At 49.0% G+C, this 19,268-nt stretch overlaps 1 long non-coding RNA gene across 1 annotated transcript in view; it reads right to left on the bottom strand.

The window, feature by feature from the left end:
- LOC122448599 overlaps positions 1-19,268 on the bottom strand; it is a 68,695-nt gene that overhangs the window by 46,841 nt on the left and 2,586 nt on the right. The window lies entirely within an intron of this gene.

Below are 19,268 nucleotides of genomic sequence, written 5' to 3'. Positions count from 1 at the left end.
GCTTAGGAAGGTCTGTCTGCGTCTGGCCGCCTGACAACAGCTTGGGGTGGGGGCATCCCAGGGAGCCAGGCCCTACAGCCCTTTCTGCTCTCAGCTTAAAGACAAGCAACCTTGCATGGCTTGTCTCTTGAGAGCTATTGGAAGCAAAGCTGCCAATTACAGGCTAAATCTCCAAGCATCCCTACAGAAATCTCTCTTCCTAAACCCAAAGCCCCCTGTTTCCAGGGAGGCCTCTTGACCAGACTCATCTGTGACCCTGATTAGCGATCTGCTGACGACAATGGGCTGACCTCGCAGGGCCCTTTTCACCTGGCGCCTGGGGTCCCGAGTGCTCTGGTGCATTAGCTCGTTTAATCCTCACCTGGACGCAGTCACACGGCCCCTTCAGGAGCCACAGGTCATAGGTGCAGAGTGGGGCTGGGCAGGGACGACACCCCCTGGGGCCCCAGCGCTGACCCCTGACTGCCCGCCAAGGACTGACTGTGTCCTCAGTGCTGGAATAGGACTTGGAGACAGCAGCAGACACCGGTACTGCTCCAGACGCCTCTTTCCAGGAAAAGGTCCTTCTCTCCTGAGACAGTAAATCCAGTGCACCTGGACATTGGAGGAGACTTAGCTGAAGTCCCAAAGCCAGAGACATTGGAACCCACTCATTCTAAAGAGAGTGCTGGAAGCGTCAATGCAAGCCAGTGACCACCACCCCCATGCACGAGACATGTGTGGAAGGAGACTCCCAGGAGGGGATTCACAGCAGGAGACACTCAGATTGTTGTAAGATTGAATATTACCATGTCCTGGACTGGACTCTTTGGTTCTTAAAATATGCACCTGCTCTTAGAGCTGAGAGAGGCTTCATTCAGCCCCAGGATGCCAACCAGGGCACAAGGGAAGAATGCCGTAATGAATTATCAGAGATGGGGCAGCTAAACCACAAGCCTTTATTTATTGCAGTTCTGGAGACTGGGAAGTTCAAGATCAACATCCTGGCCAATTCAGCTCCTGGTGAGGACTGGATTCCTGGCTCATAGACATGCTACCTTCTCACTGTCTGCTCACATGGCAGAGAAGAGAGAACAAGCTCTCTGGTCACAGGGGTCTCTTCTTATAAGGGCGCTAAGCCCATCCTGGGGTCCCCATCCTCATGACCTCATTGCCTCCCAAAGGGCCCACCTCCCAATACTCTCACAGTGGGGTTAGGGCTTCAGCATATGAAGCAGGTGACGGACGCACGCGTGACGTCCATCATGTGGCACACAGTCAAAGCCACCAAGGGGAGCGTGCGGCTCACTCAAGAATTATTTCTGCTTCAAGACAACAGTCTGGGAGTCCCAGGAAATCAGTCCTGCTCTCCTTAACACCTTCAGGTAAGAGAGACTGATGAAAGCCCCAAGAAAATGGGGGTTCTCTCATGCGGTGAGTTACAACTGGTTTATTCACTAGTAACCAGGGCCCAGGATCCAGGACCCCAGCAGTGTTGGGGCAGAAGAGCGTGACCTTGGGATGATGTCAGGTAACCCAAGACACAAGTCCTCCTTGTTCCTTGACTCCCTGCCTGGAAGACTCTCAGCACCTTGTTCTCCCTCCCTAAGCCTCAGAATCCCCCATCTCGAAGGTGGGAGTCATCATATCAACCCTGATCTCCAGGAGTGGCTGTGAAACCCAGCAGGTGCCCTCTTATCCAGAGCAGTTGGGAGTAGCAGGAGGTCCACTGTAAAACTAAACTAGCTAAAAAGGGCCAGTTAATCCTTACATGGACTTCCTTGGTGGTTCAGACAGTAAAGAATCTGCCTGCAACGCGGAAGACCCAGGTTTCATCTCGCTGGGTTGGGAAGATCCCCCGGAGAAGGAAATGGCTACCCACTCCAGTATTCTTGCCTGGAGAATCTCATGGACAGAGAAGCCTGGCAAGCCACAGCCCACAGGGTCACAAAGAGTTGGACACGACTAAGCAACTGACCAACCTAGACAGCACATTAAAAAGCAGAGACATCACTTTGCCAACAAAGGTCCATCTCGTCAAAGCTATGGCTTTTCCAATAGTCATGTATGGATGTGAGAGTTGGACTATAAAGAAAGCTGAGCGCCGAAGAATTAATGCTTTTGAACTGTGGTGTTGGAGAAGACTCTTGAGAATCTCTTGGACTGCAAGGAGATCAAACCAGTCAATCCTAAAGGAAATCAGCCCTGACTATTCATTGGGAGGACTAATGCTGGAGCCGAAACGCCAATACTTTGGCCACCTGGTGTGAAGAGCTGACTCATTTGAAAAGACCCTGATGCTGGGAAAGATTGAAGGCAGGAGGAGAAGAGGATGACAGAGGATGAGATGGTTGGATGGCATCACCGACTCGATGGACATGAGTTTGAGTAAGCTCCGGGAGTTGGTTAAGGATAGGGAAGCCTGGCGTGCTGCGGTTCACGGGGTCGCAGAGTCGGACACGACTGAGCGACTGAACCTACTGAGTGACTAACACTTGCGCTGCTCTTCACTCTTACATGACTTAACAGAAAACATGTTTATTAATCAGTGAAGATTTTCATGGCAGAGCCAATGAGTTTTTTTTAATGTGAGCCAGCTGTTGGATTCTCCCATTATCTCTTCTTTTGGGTAAACATACTATGTTCAGTTTTAGTTTCTTGATGGCAGGATCATGACTTAAAGACACTTGCAACACAATCTGAGTACAGAATCCTTGTAGACCAGTTCAGTTCAATGGAAGTAGGTGAACCACATGTGTAATTTTAAATTTTTTAGTAGCTACCTTTGAAAAAAATATTTTTAAAAAATGACATTAATTTTACTCATATATTTTTTTTTAATTTTACTCATATATTTTATTTAACCATACATATCTGAACCATTATTATTTCACCATACTGTATAATAAATATAAAAATTAAGATATTTTGCTCTTTTCATGTAAATCTTCATAATCTGGTTGTATTTTATACTCACTTGCATCTCTATGCTTATCAATTGGTCTACATTTAGATTTCAGAAAGTTTAAAGTTGAAAAAGTAGATGCATATGAGGAACTTGTCCCAAATAGATTGAAAAGTTGCTCAATAGCCGAATCGCATATTTGTCTTTAGTCATGTGAGTTGATCACAGTTAAAGAAAATGAAAAGTTCAGTTTCTCAGCTACGCCAGCCACATATCAAGTGCCCAGCAGCTACACGTACCAGTGATTCTGGTATTGGCAGCGCACTGCTGGTGCTGGCGTTTCTCATAGATTTTTCCAATTTCTCCTTAAGCTTTAAGCCCTCATCAAATCTTTCTCAACAGTTCATCTTGGTCTGCGTAGAAGCTGCTTCTCCCTCTTCTTTTGCACTCCTAGTTATCCGTTTGTTCCATCTAAGTAAGCTAGGCAATTGCCATCTCCAGCTCATCTGGACTAAACAGGTTTGGAAACAAAACCACTGACTCAGTGAACAGGCAACCTGGTGTGCATTTCAGGCAGAAGCTAATGGCCCCAAGCTGTAGGCTTATCCATCTCTATGTTTACAGAGGAATGCGAACTTCAGGTAAACAGGTGAGTCGGGTAAGGGAGGCTGGCTTGGAGAGGTCCTGCTCTGCCTTTAAAGCCTTACATGCAATGAATGGATTCAAAAGTATTCAAAACTACTGCCCATTAATATTATTGTTGTTGTTAAATTATGCTTGTTGTTGTTATCTCTGCTGGTATGAAAACCCACCAATCCACCAGCCAATATCCTTTCTCACATTCTTTTCAGACGCAAGTCCAACTTTGCCTAGTTTTTGTTTGGGTTTGTTTTTTTTTTAACTGCAGTATGATCGAGATGTAATTCACAAACCATACAGCTCATCTGTTTCAAGTGAGACACGCTGATGCTTGTCCACCTTTGCTCTGATGGCCGCCTGTGCCTGCATAACCCCTTGCTCAGGGGACACTGACCTGATCCTCTGCTCTGGGGTCACCGTGATTGGTCAATAGTAAACAGACATCCCTAGAGATTGTTAGTGGCCCAAGGAGGGCACCTGGCCTAAGATGGCCAGTTGTATTGGAGAGAAGAGTGTACACCCCACACTTGAAGGAGAGGTTTCTCTCTCAGTGCCAGCGGACCCGGGCAAGGAGATGCACGTTCCCAGTTGCTGATGGTGGTTATCTCATGACCGAGAAGGGAACTGACTTCAGAACGAAACCACAACAGCAGATGGCAAAGCAGAGAGGCTGGTGTGGTGTATAACGCTGAATCCCTGGATCCAGCCACTGAACCCACCCTGAAGTCCTCCTGATGGGTAGACTCTGTGACAGGAGATAAATTCTTTTGAGGTATAAATCAGATACATTAGGGGTTTCGGTTCCCTGCCAACAAATGCAAGTAAATGGACACATTGTCCTTTCCAAAAAGCCTTCTCTGACCTGCCCCCCTCCCAGGCCCCAGCAATCCCTCCCCACTCTGAACCTCAGGACCTTCCTCGCTGTGTTAATCCACTGCACCCTGTGTGCACTTTATGTCTCCCATCAGCCATGAGCGGGCTGAGAAAAAGAGCTGATTCATCTCTCTCCCCTCCTGAGCCCAGGGCCTTGCACTTATTGGGTGCTTTGTAAATTTTATTGCACAAATAAATGCATATTCTGGTTACAGTTGCTTTAGAAAGCCAGAGAGAGGGATGAAAGCACTGTTTTGCTTTTTGTTTTTAAGAAACGCATCACTGAGATGTAAACTGCTATGTTAGACAAAACTGCGGTACTTTGATGCCAGTGAAGGTGGGTTTTAAGATGTTTTATTTTATTGGGACAAACAGCACGTCCATAAAACCTTCATCCGTCTTTTTCCCAGTCGATGGCATTTGAAGACTCAGTAATTTCCTTCCTACAATTGATATCCCTCTTTAACATTCAAACTCCCTCTAACAGATGTAGCACTTTCCAACCTACCCATCTGGACAGGTGGCAGCCAGGCTTAATCGCCTCCATGGGCCTAGGGCGTTCTGGGCGCTGCCAGAATGTTCATCCGTTTATTCTTTAACTGCAGGAGCTGCCTGTCCTTAGGGAGAATGAACCCCAGCCATCAGAATAAAATGCAGGCTGAAAGTCAGAAGGGCCCTGGAAACTTTAGAGATAGGATTTCAGGAAGGCGGTGTTGGTTCCCAGATAAATTCAAGGTTATTTTTCCAGGGCACTCTCGCAGATGGCCAGGGGTTGCAGGGCCTAAGAGTGAGGACCCCCCAGCATCAGGGCCAAAGGTGCAGGTTTCCGGTGCCCCCATTTCCACCCACACTGGTCACTCTCATAGTAAAAGGCAACTCCATCCTTGCAGGTAATTGGGCCAAATCTTGAGATTGGTCTAGATGCTTCTCTTCCTCTTATCCCCCCACATCCAATCTATCAACCAATCCTGTTGGCTTTACCTTTAAATTTCAGCTGGAATTTAATCACCTCCCAGCTCCACCACAAATGGTCCAAGCATCCATCATCTCTCACTGGATTGTGGCAGTTGCCTCCTTATTGGTCTCCCCTGTCCCCATCCCCTTCCAACCCAGTTCATCCTCCACAGACAGCCAGAGGAATCATTTCGAATGCCATGTCAAAACCTACACATACATTAATACACAATATTTGTCTTTCTCTTAATGACTTACTTCACTCCATACAATAGGCTCTAGGTTCATTCACCTCATTAGGACTGACTTGAATGCGTTCTTTTCTATAGCTGAGTAATATTCCATTGTATATACGTACCATAATTTCTGTATCTGTTCTTCTGTCAATGGACATCTAGGTTACTTCCATACAAGAATCTGCATGATATTATAAAGCAATTATCCTCCAATTAAATTTTTTTTAAAAACCTACAAATTTCTTTGCCATGGCCAAGAAAGCCCTTCCTCATCTCAACTGCGGCTCCTCCCTCCCTTCCTCCCTACACTCTCACCTTCCTGGGACAGGCCAAGCATGTGCCCACCACAGGGCCTTTGCACATGCTGTTCCCTCTGTCTGGAACATTTTCCTCCTTGATAGGCACATGGAAGACCCTCTTAATTTCTTCAGGCTTCTGCCCAAAGGGTGCACCTCAGAGAGGACTTCCAGGCCCCCCAATCCAAAGTAGCCCCCCGGAATTCTCTCTCTCAAAACCCTGCCTGATTTTTATAGCATCTATTACTACCTAGAATAGCACACACATAAATGTGTATACCTACGTGTGTATAAGTGTGTGTATCCACATATTTGCATGTGTATGTGCACACACATATGTGTCTGTACTTGTGTTGGGTGGGGGTGCCTTCCTGTTCCCTGCCCCGCTTCCTGCTTCACTGGACTGTCAGCTCCCGAGAACTGGGCTTTGGTCTGTTTCATTCACAGCTATCTTCCTGGTGCCTGGCACACAGGAGTTGCTCAGCTAAGAGTTGTTGAACGAAGGGACTGGATGAGTGGATAATGCTGTCTTCTGAGGGCACTGCCTCCAAGGAGAACTCAGGGGAGACATACAGGAGATGGCCTGGCCCAGGGCATCTGACCCCAGGGCTGGACCCTTTGTCCGGCATCCCTCCAGGAGGAGCCTCTAAGGCTCCCGCTGTATTTGTGACTTCTCAGCACAAAGGATCACTCAGCAACTATGTATCCACAGGAATTATTGTGGAAGCCAAAGCCCAACCAGGCCCTGCCCAATGTGCTTTCCCAGAAAAAGGAGTCTCAGATCGTCAGGTCTGCTCTGCAGAGATCAAATCCTGGAGCGTTACCACCGGCACCTTACTGTCCAGCAGGACGGAGCTGCACCGTCAGAGACACATGGAGAGCTTGATGAGCCGGAGACCCCATCTCAGGCCACCCACACCCCGGGAGAGGAAACTGAAGGCCGACAGGGAGCTGTAACTGGACGTAGACTCGGGGTGCTGGGAGCCGAGCCGGCCGAGACCAGCTTCCTCCCAGGCCAGGGCGCCTTCCTAATGCAAGTTTCTCAGAGTCTTGGCCCAGATCCCTTCCCTCATCACTCCTGGTGAGTCAGTGGAGCAGGGTTACTAGAGTCCAACTTGGCAAGTGAGGAAACTGAGGCACGGCCAAGGTAAGTGACTCACCTTTCTTCAAAGGGCTCATTACCGAGGGACGATTACAGGTGGTTACAGTGTGGGCCGGAGCCAGAAATCTGGGCTGGGTCCCAGCTCGGCCACTTTCAAGCTGAGAAATCACTAATCTCTGTGGGCCTCAGCGTTTCCTTCTGTAAATTAGGTAATGAGCCTAATTGGCCCATGGCTCTTCACAAGCATGAAGAAACCCAGGCATCACCATGGAGAGGAGCCCAACTCTGGAACCGGATGGCCAGTCAAACCACCAGCCCCTCCACTCTCATCCTCTGAAACTCTGGGCGCGTCATCAACTGCCTTCTGCAGACAGAGACCATGGCGGCGCCTCTGCACAGGATCCTTATGAGGACTAATTAAGATTTGTGAGGTCTTTTTCTTTAATTTTATAAAATTTGCTTGTAGTGCCACCACAGAGCAAGCACTGTGATAGTTTTTAAATAGAATACATACTGTGCATGAAAAGTTTCCAGACTTGCATCTGATGCCTGTGCACTCGATGAAGTTCAGCTGCTCTTTTTTTTTTTTTTTTTGGTATTGGAATATAGTCAGTTAACAAGGTTGTGGTAATTTCAGTCAGACAGCAAAAGGACTTAACCATACATGTGGTAGCTCAGATGGTAAGGAATCGACCTACAATGCAGGAGACCCCGGTTCATTCCCTGGGTCAGGAAGATCCCCTAGAGGAGGGAATGGTTACCCACTCCAGTATTCTTCCCTGGAGAACCCCATGGACAGAGGAGCCTGCATGGACTGGCGGGCTGCAGTCCACGGGGTCACAAAGAGTCGGACATGACTGGCTTTCACTTTCACATACATGGAGCCATTCGCCCCCAAACTCCCTCCCCATCTAGGCTGCCACATAGCATTGTTGCTGCTCTAATTTTTATTGACAAAGACAGATCAGACCCAGGAGCCACCCCAACCTGTTGGCTCCGCCCCCATTCAGCTCACACCCCTAGGCCCATGTATCCAGCTTCCTCCGTCCATCTGGACCATCTCTCCTGCGAGACCATGTCTGCTCCCCCTGTTCCTGTCTCCTCACTCCCGATCTCCTCCAGACCCTCTCCCTCCCCTATGTACACACACACGCACACACTCACACTCGTTCACACTGGGCCTCAAGCATGGTCAGGACGCTGAACAGTGGAAGGAGGAGGGGAGGTGGCAGGAACAGCGTGGACAATGACCGAGACAAGATCGCACTTGGCAGGAGCGAGAAGGGGGTTCTGGCGGACGGAGGGCCAGTGAGAAATGATTGGCTCCAGAGAGGTGATGGACACCAGAAGGAATGGGCCTAAGCCGCCGGTGCAGAGGGGGCTTTATCCCTCAGGTCAGCGCCCCACTTGCTCCAGCCCCCACCTGCCACCTGTCTGATGCAGCACAACCTGGGATGTGCTTAATGTTCTCTTAAACCAGATGTCTTAATTATGTAAATTTACTTTAACAGCAAGCCTTATATACTTAATTGGAAAAATAAATTAGAAACTGTAGCAATGTTATACATTGCAGTCAGGTCCAATTGCACAGGAAGGCTTGAAGCCCAAGGCTGGATCTTTTTAGTTCAAAAGGCAAATGATCAAGTGTGAGAAAGGAGGTACGATGTATTAGCACAAAGTGAGGCTCTTCTCCTTGAGGTAAAGGAGGACTTGAAAGGACTAATTTTCTAACCGTGTGTCTCCATGTTACACCAGGAGGGTCTGAGTCGCTTGGGAAGTGTCACCTGTCACCACCTCCCTGGGGAGCAGGCACTGTCTGTGCCCTGCATATGGCCCTGGAAACTTCCAGTGGGCTCAGCCCACTTCCCAGCACTGCTGTTTGCTCCTCGTTGCCTGAAGACGTCTGTCCACAACCTCCGCAGATCGCTTTGCCTACACAGGGCAGATCGAAGGTCCCAGAGAACTGAGACTCCCTGCAGCAACCCCCAAGAGTGGCATGTGGGTGTTGGGGCTCCCTCGATCCTGGGGTGATTCATCCACCTGGGAGATCCCCAGCTCCCAGACTTTCTCCCCGCGGTGCCACTCCAGCTGTCCTCTGAACCAGCAGGGTTAATCTCTCGACCCAAATCATCATCTTCCTTTCTCTTTCTCACTTCCCGCTCCCACCCAGTGTTTCCTGGAATCACCTCCCCAGTAAATGACTTGCTCTCGAATTCTTATCTCAGAGTCTGCACCCGGGACATCCCAGACTAAGGCAGGGATCATCAGCGACATTCATCCCACCCTGCCCCCTGATGTCAGACCCCAGATATGAGAGACTCTGTCAAACTCTGTCAAATATGAGAGAGTCTGTCAAACTCTTCTCAGGGACCTAGAAGACAGCGTGTCTCTTACAAAAGAATGTGAAATCAACTCAAGGAGAAGCCCACACAACAGTTGACTCTGAGAGGGGCTAGAGTTTCCATGAAATACTGTCATATGGCATTGATTGCTGAAAGTAAAACTAGAATGGGGTCAATCAGATCAGCAGCTGGAAAAACGCAGTCCGCCTCTGCCCTGGAGCTTGGGTTTAGATGGTGCTGGGGCACTCAAGGGGAGCCCAGTCGGACCCCACTGCTATTATCAGAGGCGATGCTGGAGGGGATCGCAAGGGCTTGCCACCCTCCCTGGGCAGGCATTTAAGAAGGGCAATCACCAGGAACTCGCAGCAGGTTAGGCTGGGTGGGGAAGGGGTTGAGGAAGAGAGTGACTTCTGACTTATAATGAATGGAAGTGTCAGTCACCCCAAAGACAATCACAGCAGGAAGAGCAGGTTTGGGGAGAGAGGTCATGAGTTCAGACTCAGGCATGTTGAACTTGAGCTGCCTTCCAAAGATCCAGGTGAAGATGTCAAGAAGTCTGTTGGATATATGGGACCAGAACCCAGAGACGAGGCAGGAAGAACAGAGCCCACCACTCAGCAGATGTGAGTGAGGGAAGGATGGATTTGAAGAGGTGTATGTGTGGGGGCGGGGTTGTGATTTTTCTTTTTAATTGTGGTAACAAACACACAACATAAAATTTCCCATCCTAACTATCATTAGACACTTAGCTTACTTCTACCCTTTGGCTATTGTGAATAATGCTGCTATGAATATGGGTGTATAAACATCTTTTTGAGACCCGGTTTTCAATTCTTTGGGGCATGTACCCAGAAGTAGAATTGCTGAATCCTGTGATAATTCTGTTTGTAATTCTTTGAGGAACTCCCATAATGTTTTCCCCAGTGGCTGCACCATTTTACATCTCTACCAACAGGGCACAGAAGTTCCAATTTCTCCACATCTTTACCAACACTTGCGATGATTATTTTCTGGGGGGGGTTTGATAGTAGCAATTCTAATGGGTACGAGGTGGTGAAGAGGTGTTAAATTACAGATGTGGAAAAGGCACAGAGGAAGAAAAGGACTCGAGTACCATTTTAAGAAGGCAGGGATACTTGGATCATCATCAGCCTTGTGACCCCAAATCTGTTAGGGATGCTCTAGGCTGCAAGTTGCGACGCCATGAGGTCGTTATTGTCTTCCTCTCCATAGGAGGGCCTGAGTGATTGGGCAGTTCAGGCTCTTTCCTGCTCTACCATCCTGGGCCGGTCAGGGACATCGCCCCCTCCTGGCCACATGATGCCTCTGTCTCCAACACCAGGCATCTGTAGACACACCACCGCCTCCAGAACAGAGGAAGCGGGCATGAGGCCGGATCTCCACCTTCTGAGATTCTCACCTTCTTAGCAGGAAGAAAAGTATCTCCTCAAAGCCCCCAGCAGATACCTCCTTACATCTCACGGGCTAGAACTGACGATGTGCCACGCACATAATTGGTACTTGGGGTGTGGGGTTGCTTTTGCTAAGTTGCTCAGTCGTGTCCGACTCTTTGTGACTCAGTGGCCTGTAGCCCGACAGGCTCCTCCATCCATGGGATTTTCCAAGCAAGAATACTGAAATGGGTTGGCCTTTTCCTCTTCCAGGGCCCAGGGATCAAACCCATGTCTCCTGTGTCTCCTGCTTTGCAGGTGGATTCTTTACTCTCTGAACCATCGGGGAAGCCCTGAGCCACCGGGGCAGCCCAGGGTCTGGCAGGTGGATGTTATATCAGACTGCCGGCCCCGCCTCCAGAGCTTCAGATTCAGTGCATCTGGGGTGGAGCCCAAGAATCTGCATTTCTAACAAGTTTCCTGCTGATACTGATGTTGCGGGTCCAGGAACTACCCTTTGAGAAGCCCAAGCTTACAACCCTCAGCCACCCCTTGAGTGGGGTGTATTGATTGCCACCCCCCCCCAAAAAAAAAAAAAAACAAGTTTCTACTGGCAAGGGAAAAAAAGAAGCAGATGCAGGAAAGAACTAAAATGTCCTGCCACAAACTCTCCCTCAAACCTAGTGTGGTGTCTTTTTCACCTACTGGACTCTAAGCCTCTGGGATCTGGAGTCATGAAAGTGATCTTTGGGGTCCTGTGGTTTGAGGCTTAGTTACTGAGTGTAGCAACTTTAAACAGATTTGTTAAATGAATGAATAAATGAGCATCTCACCAAAGCCACGCAAGGCGGCTGTGTGCTGAGACAACCCTGATCAAAACACCTTCCTTTCACAGCAGCTCTAAGGCACAGGGCCAGTCCCACCCCACCAGGTTGGCCATATGGTTTCCCCCAAAACAGCTCACCTGGCTTCCCTCTCAACATCCAGGCTGAGGCAGACAGCCTGTGGACTTCAGGCCCCAATATTGTCAGTTAATGGCTCACAGGTGCATGGTCCCTGTTTGAGACAAAGAACCAAGCCCTCAGTGCTTCCTGTCTAAACAGACAGTATCAGCTTATGATTCCTTATGAGTCCAAGTGAATGCTGCTGTACCCAGGCCACACTGATTCCTTATCCACAGCTTCCTGATGGGAGCAAGATCAAAGAAGAGAACTGTCCTGCATAGAGTTTACCCTTTTATTTCAGCTCACAATCCCATTTGAACATTTGAATGATAGGCATGAAGGGAGTGAAAGGCCGGGGGGCGGGGGGCGGGTAAGAGATTTCGGTGCCCATTTAACAGATGAACAAACAGAGGCTCAAAGTCATGCAACAGGAAATCAGAATCAGAGCCCAAGTCTCCTGACCTCGGCATCCATGATCTGGCTGTTCATGAATGGATGAAATGTAAGTGATTTCCTGCTTCAATCAGAAGGCTCAGTAAGCAAAGGTGCCGAGCCACTCCTGTGACATCATTAGCCACATGAGATTGGTTCGTCTGTTGGTTGAGACCCCAGGGCAGAATTAGGGCATCCAGATGGCCGGGGTCTGGAGAACTCTGTGTCATTCCCCATCTAATCCCATCTTTGAAAGTTTGGTGAAAATTCTGGAGTCTGAGCTCCCTGGGACCTTGGAGAAGTCACTTCTCTTCTCAGATCCTTGGTTCCCTGACTTGGAGGATGATTAAATGAGAGACTTTGAGTGCTCAGCCCACCTGCTGGCATGCTACAGGGGGAGCAGGTATTTGTCTTTTATGGCCACTCAATTCCTCCTCTCTCCTTTTTCCTAATATCCCACAAAGGAATGGGCTTCGCAGGTGGCTCAGTGGTAAACAATCCGCCTGCCAATGCAAAAGCTACAGGAGATGCGGTTGATCCCTGGGTCAGGAAGATCCCTTAGAGGAAGAAATGGCAATCCACTCCAGGATTCTTGCCAGGATAATCCCATGGACAGAGGAGCCTGGTGGGCTGCTGTCTATGAGGTCTCAAAGAGACAGACACAACTGAGCGACTGAGTGCGCCACATACGCACACAAGGATCCTGTCTTCCCAGGCCAGTTCTAGAAACTCCAGCTCCTGCACCTCTTTGCAGCTGGGATACAGTCACACAGCCCCGTTCCCACCAATCAGATACATCAGCGGGAGACAAAATTTCAGAAGGCAGCTTTGTGTGGTGGCCACTGTGCCCAAGGGATTTGAGCGTCTACAGAAAATACTCTGGCAAGGCTGTGGGCCCTTCCAGGGGCTCAGCAGCGGTCAGACCTCCGTGTCTGGGCCCAGTTTCATCAGGACAGACACAGCAGCCTTGGAGCGTTACCAGAGCAGCCCCCACCCCCCACCCCCACCAAGTCTTGTCCTGCTGCCTAGCTGGGAGCCTGCGTTCCGACACTCCGCCCAAACTACACAAGGATTTGGAAACACTTGCTATCTGTTAACAAATCCCTTTCTTGCTTTAGCTAGCCGAGTGGATCTATTGTTTGCAGCCCAGCCCAGACACATGCAGTAAGTGTTCTCGAAATGGCAGATGCCGTGCTCCTGGGTCGCTCTCTCCAAGGTGAAGGGGACAGAGGATGAACGCAGCTCTGGACTGCGGCCTCTGCCTGCAGTCTTGGTCAGCAGCCCAGCCTGGATGGGCACGACTGCCTGCCAGAGACTCAGACGACCGACCGGATATCAGCACAAAGAGGTGAGTGGCCGAGAGCGAGCTCAGGATGGCAATAAACCTCAGGGCCAGGGGACGGCGCTGTGACGGCCAGGGGGCACCTCTCGGGCAGAGCCAGGGCACAAGGCCCTGCTGGGAGGAAGGTAAGGGGACACTTTGGGGCTCCCCGGACTCTGAACAAGACGGAGCTCTGGCCCAGCCGCTCTGCAGAGTCCTCCCAGGCTCAGGGAGCTGTCCCAAGATGGAAAGAGCAGGGCCCCGGGCCGTTCCTCTCTGCTGTTTTCACACCGCTGTGCATCCTTGGGGATGGTGCTTCGCCGCTCTGGCAACAGTGACCCCTCCGTGGGCCTGCTCCCCATACCCACCCCAGTTCCCAGCTGCCACCCTCCCTTCCAAACTGACAGGGCAGGTAGGATGCGTGGACTGGGGAGTGGACACAGGCCTCTCCCTCCAGAAGGAACTGTGGAATGTCCCCCACCAACCCACCCCACTGCCAGCACTATCTGCAGCCCAGATGGACCTTTCTAGACCAAGCTCTGGGCTTTGGCCAAGCCATCTCAGCAGCCTGACCTCCATCCCTCTCGCCACCCACCTCACCCTCCCACAACCAAAACTTCTGTGGGGGCTCATTTACATTCTTTTTTAATTTTTATTTTATTTTGGAGTATAGCCGACGCAAAATGTTGTGTTAGTCCCAGGTGTCCAGCGAAGGGACTCAGTTACACGTACACCTATTCATTTGCACTCAAATTAAAAGTAGATTCATTTATTTCATTGTCAACCAGGAACCTCAGCACCCTCTGGGCCACTTTATGGCTCTCTCCTCTGTTTCCCAAGCCCCCACCCCCACCCCGAGCAGGGCTCTCTGCCCAGCCGCGGGTTAGAATCACCTGGAGAGCTTTAAAATGACCCCTGCCCATGAGGGATCTTGTTATGAGAGGTGATGAGAAAGTTCTAGAACTGGATTATGGTAACAGTTGCACAAACCTGGAAATTTAAAAACCATTCAGTGGTACACTCAAAATGAATGAATTTTATGGTTCTGAATTATATCTCCAGAAAGTGTTTTTTTTTTAATTATACTCATGTCTTTTCCTGATTTCCTAACTCATGTGTTATTACAACCTTAGCTGAAAAACATGTATTTACCTATGTGCCCCTGCATATCAGACATCCAGCACTGACTATCCTTTTCTAAAAATGTACAAGCCAGTGATAAGGTAGAATTCATAAGAGTCTGTCTATTTGAAGGGAGTTGGTGGAAGGGGGAATCTACGGAGTAAGAGCCTAGGTCCCTGGTTTCACGCTCCTCTGGACACAGACCCTGCTCTTCTGAAGCTACTGTGGGTTGGAGATGGGGAGGGGGAGTAGACCATGGTCGCAGACACAAAACAAATGCAGAACTTCATACAGGAACATGTGCTAGGAAGACAATGCAACGAGGAGGGAAGACACAGTGTGAGGGAGATCAGGCAACACCTTTAGGTAAAACAGGAGAGAACTCTCAGGCAGGTGACATTTGAGCTGAGATCAAATGATGACAAGGAATTCATAGAGCAAAATCTAGGGAAAGAGTATTCCATGAAGAAGGCCCGGTAAGTACAAAGATCCTGAGGCATGCAAAGACTTAAAAGAAATGCTTGGGGTTCTTAATGTGAGCAAGTAAGTGGGGGAGTGATTATGGAATTACTGTCCTTTCTCTTAGGTGTGACGATGAGGGGAGGTCATCTGAGAGACGAGTATATCCTCAGGTCCTGAGCGGTGATGGGCCACGAGGTCCTCAGTTCAGTTCAGTTCAATTCGGTCGCTCAGTCGTGTCTGACTCTTTGCAACCCCATTTTGCAGCATGCCAGGCCTCCCTGTCCATCACCAACTCCCAGGAGCTTGCTCAAACTCATGTCCTTCGAGTCAGTGACGCCATCCAACCATCTCATCCTCTGTCATTCCCTTCTCCTCCTGCCTTCAATCTTTCCCAGCATCAGGGTCTTTTCCAATGAGTCAGTTCTTCACATCAGGTAGCCAAAATATTGGAGCTTCAGTATCAGTCCTTCCAATAAATATTCAGGACTGATTTCCTTTAGGATTTACTGGTTTGATCTCCTTGCAGTCCAAGGGACTCTCAAGAATCTTCTCCAACATCACAGTTCAAAAGAATCAATTCTTCAGTGCTCAGCTTTCTTTATGGTCCAACTCTCACATCCCTACATGACTACTGGAAAACCCATAGCTTTGACTAGACGGACCTTTGTTGGCAAAGTAATGTCTCTGCTTTTTAATATGCTGTCTAGTTTGGTCATAGTTTTTCTTGAGGTCCTCAGCTTCCTTTCAAGTGGTTCAGCAACATATCAGGACAAAATATTAACAACTGCTGATTTCAGGTATAGCATATTCACTGTGCTATTCTTTCCATTTTGGGTTTGAAAAGTTCATGATAAGAGAATTATGAGAACAGAGAAAGATGTGGGGAGGCGGCCAGGATAAGGACCATGTAGATCTTGTGCTCAGGAATTTGGATTTTCACCTAAGCAGAAGGGATTGTAAGCCTCGGAGTGGCATGATCTGGTTTGCCCTGGCATCAAAGCAATTGCCTTGGATATCCACCGTTAGGTTTTGCAGATGATGGAGGAGTCTCTCTAGAGGCCCACGGGAGCATGTTTCTGATTCTGATTCAGTGAACAATCCCAGCCAGGACCGTATGTGCAGTTACCTTATCTTCATTAGTCTCACTTAGACCGCATGAAATCCTGAGATGTCCTCAATATTATACTCAATTCTTCAAAATGAGGAGACTGAGACCCGAGGTGACCAGCTAAGGAGTCACGAGCCAGTGGGGACAGAGTCCAGAACAGTTAGAACTTTAGCCCTGGGGCAGTGCTGAGTCATTATTCCACTTTTCCTAAACCAACCTCCAACATTAATCATAACTGATAAATTAATTGATTCATTACAGTCAAAGTTCCAAAGTGATTTTTCTGGAGGCAACTGTAAAATGAGGAGTGCTGTCACAGAGCGAGGCTAAATTGAATTGCACTTATGGGCCAATGGACCCTGCTTTTCTCTGTAAAGAAGATCGCCCACCAGAGACCCACAAGCTCTGCCTTGCCCTCGGAGATCTGCAGCTGTGGTACCCAGGGAGGGGGCAGCAGTACCCAGGGAGGGGGCAGCAGTACCCACGCTAATTCTCAGTTACACAAGGACTAATGATGCTTGTGTGTCTGTTTCAGCCCATCACAAATTACATGAAATTCACATATTTAATCTTTCTTGCCCTCTTATTCAAGAGAGAACTATTGGTGTATTGTTAGGCCACGAGACAAACCGTCACTGTTATCCACATTCTTAACTGGAGGCAGCCTGACTGTCTTTCGTTAGCAAAAATTCCGAATAAACATCGTTGCTCTTTGAGATCACTCATAAGCAGCCCCCAGGAGACTGCAATTATACCCGTTTATAATTCTCCTACCTCCCAATCTAACCCTTGATTCATGAATGTGCACTTTTGGGCGTCAGGCGTTAGAATAAATTAGACTATACAATTATGCGTAATTAAGGAGGGAAATGGGTACCGCGCTGCAAAGATGAGCCCTGTTTTGCTGAAGTAAAGCATGTCTATGTCAGCGTGCCAGCCCAGGGAGGCAGCGTGAAATACAATTAATGTTCTTTAGACTTAATGGGGGTTTATGGTGCTGTTTTTCATTATCACAATATCTCAAGAAATGTAAACAGTGTTCCTCTAATGCAATGGCAGTTCTACAGACAAGACAGCTTGGGTCTCAGTGAAGACTCAGCAGAATCAACCGCAAATTCACAATGTTATGGATAGTGCTGGGATTTGTATTTTAAAACTGGTGCAAAACGGTCCCTGCTGAGGAGCTGAGACGTTCCATTCCCAGCCCCCTGGGGGTTACTCTGCAGCCTCTTCAGCTTTGTAGCAATAAGGTTACAGCCAAACTCCTGTGGATTATTGAAGCCACCTGTGCTCCACTTCTGAGGCTCACTCACATTCCCAGGCCTCCCCTCTGTAGTCCTATTTCTACTCTTCTCCTTCACAGGCCAATTTGTTTGAGACATGTTAAAAGCCTGACTTTTACAACCCTCATAAAATCCCATCTACTCCAATCCAAATGCAGCCAGCAGTGCTCGGACAATCAGACTGAGTTTCAGCCTCTTGATGGAGATAAACACACAGCAGGAATGATTTTTTTTATAATTATTTAATTGTTACATAGGAGTGCAAGGAAATGGAAGGGCATTCTGGCCAAGCCAGGTAGATAGAACAAGATGGGCATTCTGCAGAGAGGGCTGCCAAAGAAGCCGCCAGAGGAAGAAAGGAGGCTTGTGGGTGTCGAGAGAAAGGTCCCCTCGAGGTTAAACCAACGAGGAGGTGGGGAGTGGGGAGTGGCGTGAGGAGCCTGAAAAGCCCGATTATCCAGCCAGGACCAGGGCGATCACAGGGAGAGATGACGTCAGGGTGAGGAGGGACACGGAGGAGAAAGGCTGTCCCGGATGGTGGGGTTGGAGGCAGGAGAGGCCACAGAATCAGGAGGGGGGAGGTTCTGGGAATTATCCTGAGCCCCCACCCAGGTCCCCACACAGTCATGGCTGAGCGACTTTCCAGGCTGGGGGGCATCTGAGCCCCTGAGGCCCCTCATGTTTCCCAGGAGGAACCTGCGCTCCTGAAAGGGGCCAGGAGTCCCCACCTGCCTGCAGGGAACCTGGGAAACTTAGGCCAAGGCCTCGGACCCAGACGACCATGGGTTTGCTGGGAATTACGGGGAAAAGAACGTGGCCAGAGGGCACTTTGCAGACCCTTGGGCCCCGTGAGTGTCTGAGCTGGCGAGTTAAGTCCTGACCTGAAGCTGGATCCACAGCATCTGCCTGCAGGAGACACACGCGTGCTTGCACACGCACACACACAGAGGTATGTGTATGCACACACAGAAAAGCACTCACACACAAGATCCATCCCCTTCTTCCTCAAAAAGGAAAAGAGGAGAGCCACAGACATCACCATGCTTGGTCTTTGAATAGCAACAGCTGAAAGAAGAACTATCCAAACCAGATAATCAAATGACACCATCTCAGCCCGGCCTACAGCCCCACGTAGGCAATCGTGAGCTGCCCCTCCACCGCTGGGGTTCCCTGATGAGCAGACAAGGATACAGGAGAAGACTGTGGCACAGCCCATTTAGGGAAGGGAGAACCATGTTCGTAAACGTGAGGCCTCAAGGAAGGCAATGTGGTTTTAAACTTTTGGGGGATGGGATTCCCCTTGACCTCTGAAATGCTCCCCAGAACCCAACCCAAAAAGCAGGCAAAAGGCAGATCTCACCTCCCTCCTCCACCCCTCGCACCCAAGACACCCCCACGGGGCTCTGAGGTCCCAGAGAGAAAACTGCTGCCACAGCGAAAACGTGTCCGTCCCAGAGTCAGGCACCACCTCAAGTGGGTCAGAATCCCGTTTGTCAATCTTGTGACCCTTGACCTTTCTGGGCATCAGTTTTCTTGAAAGATGAAGAGGATTAGATGAGATAACCTGCTGTAAACACTCGGGCGTGAGCCATAGAACTGCTCTGTCCAGTGTGGGATCCCCTAGCCCCACGGGGCTGGTCCGAATTGAGAGCTGCTGTTAAGTGTAAAACACACACCAGATTCCACAGACTTAATAAGACAAAAGTGTAAGATATCTCATTAATAATTTGCATATTGATTACATGTTGAATTGATACTATTTTGGATATACTAAGTTAAAAAACTATATTATTAAAATTAATTTCACTTGTTTCTTTTCTTTTTTTCAATGCAACTAACAGAAAACATTGAACTACATACATAGCCGGCTTTATGCTTC

Source organism: Cervus canadensis, chromosome 10 (genome assembly GCF_019320065.1).
Source record: "Cervus canadensis isolate Bull #8, Minnesota chromosome 10, ASM1932006v1, whole genome shotgun sequence".
Taxonomy (NCBI): Eukaryota; Metazoa; Chordata; class Mammalia; order Artiodactyla; family Cervidae; genus Cervus; species Cervus canadensis.
Note: the sequence above shows the minus strand (reverse complement) of the source record. Positions and strands in the feature narration are given on the sequence as shown.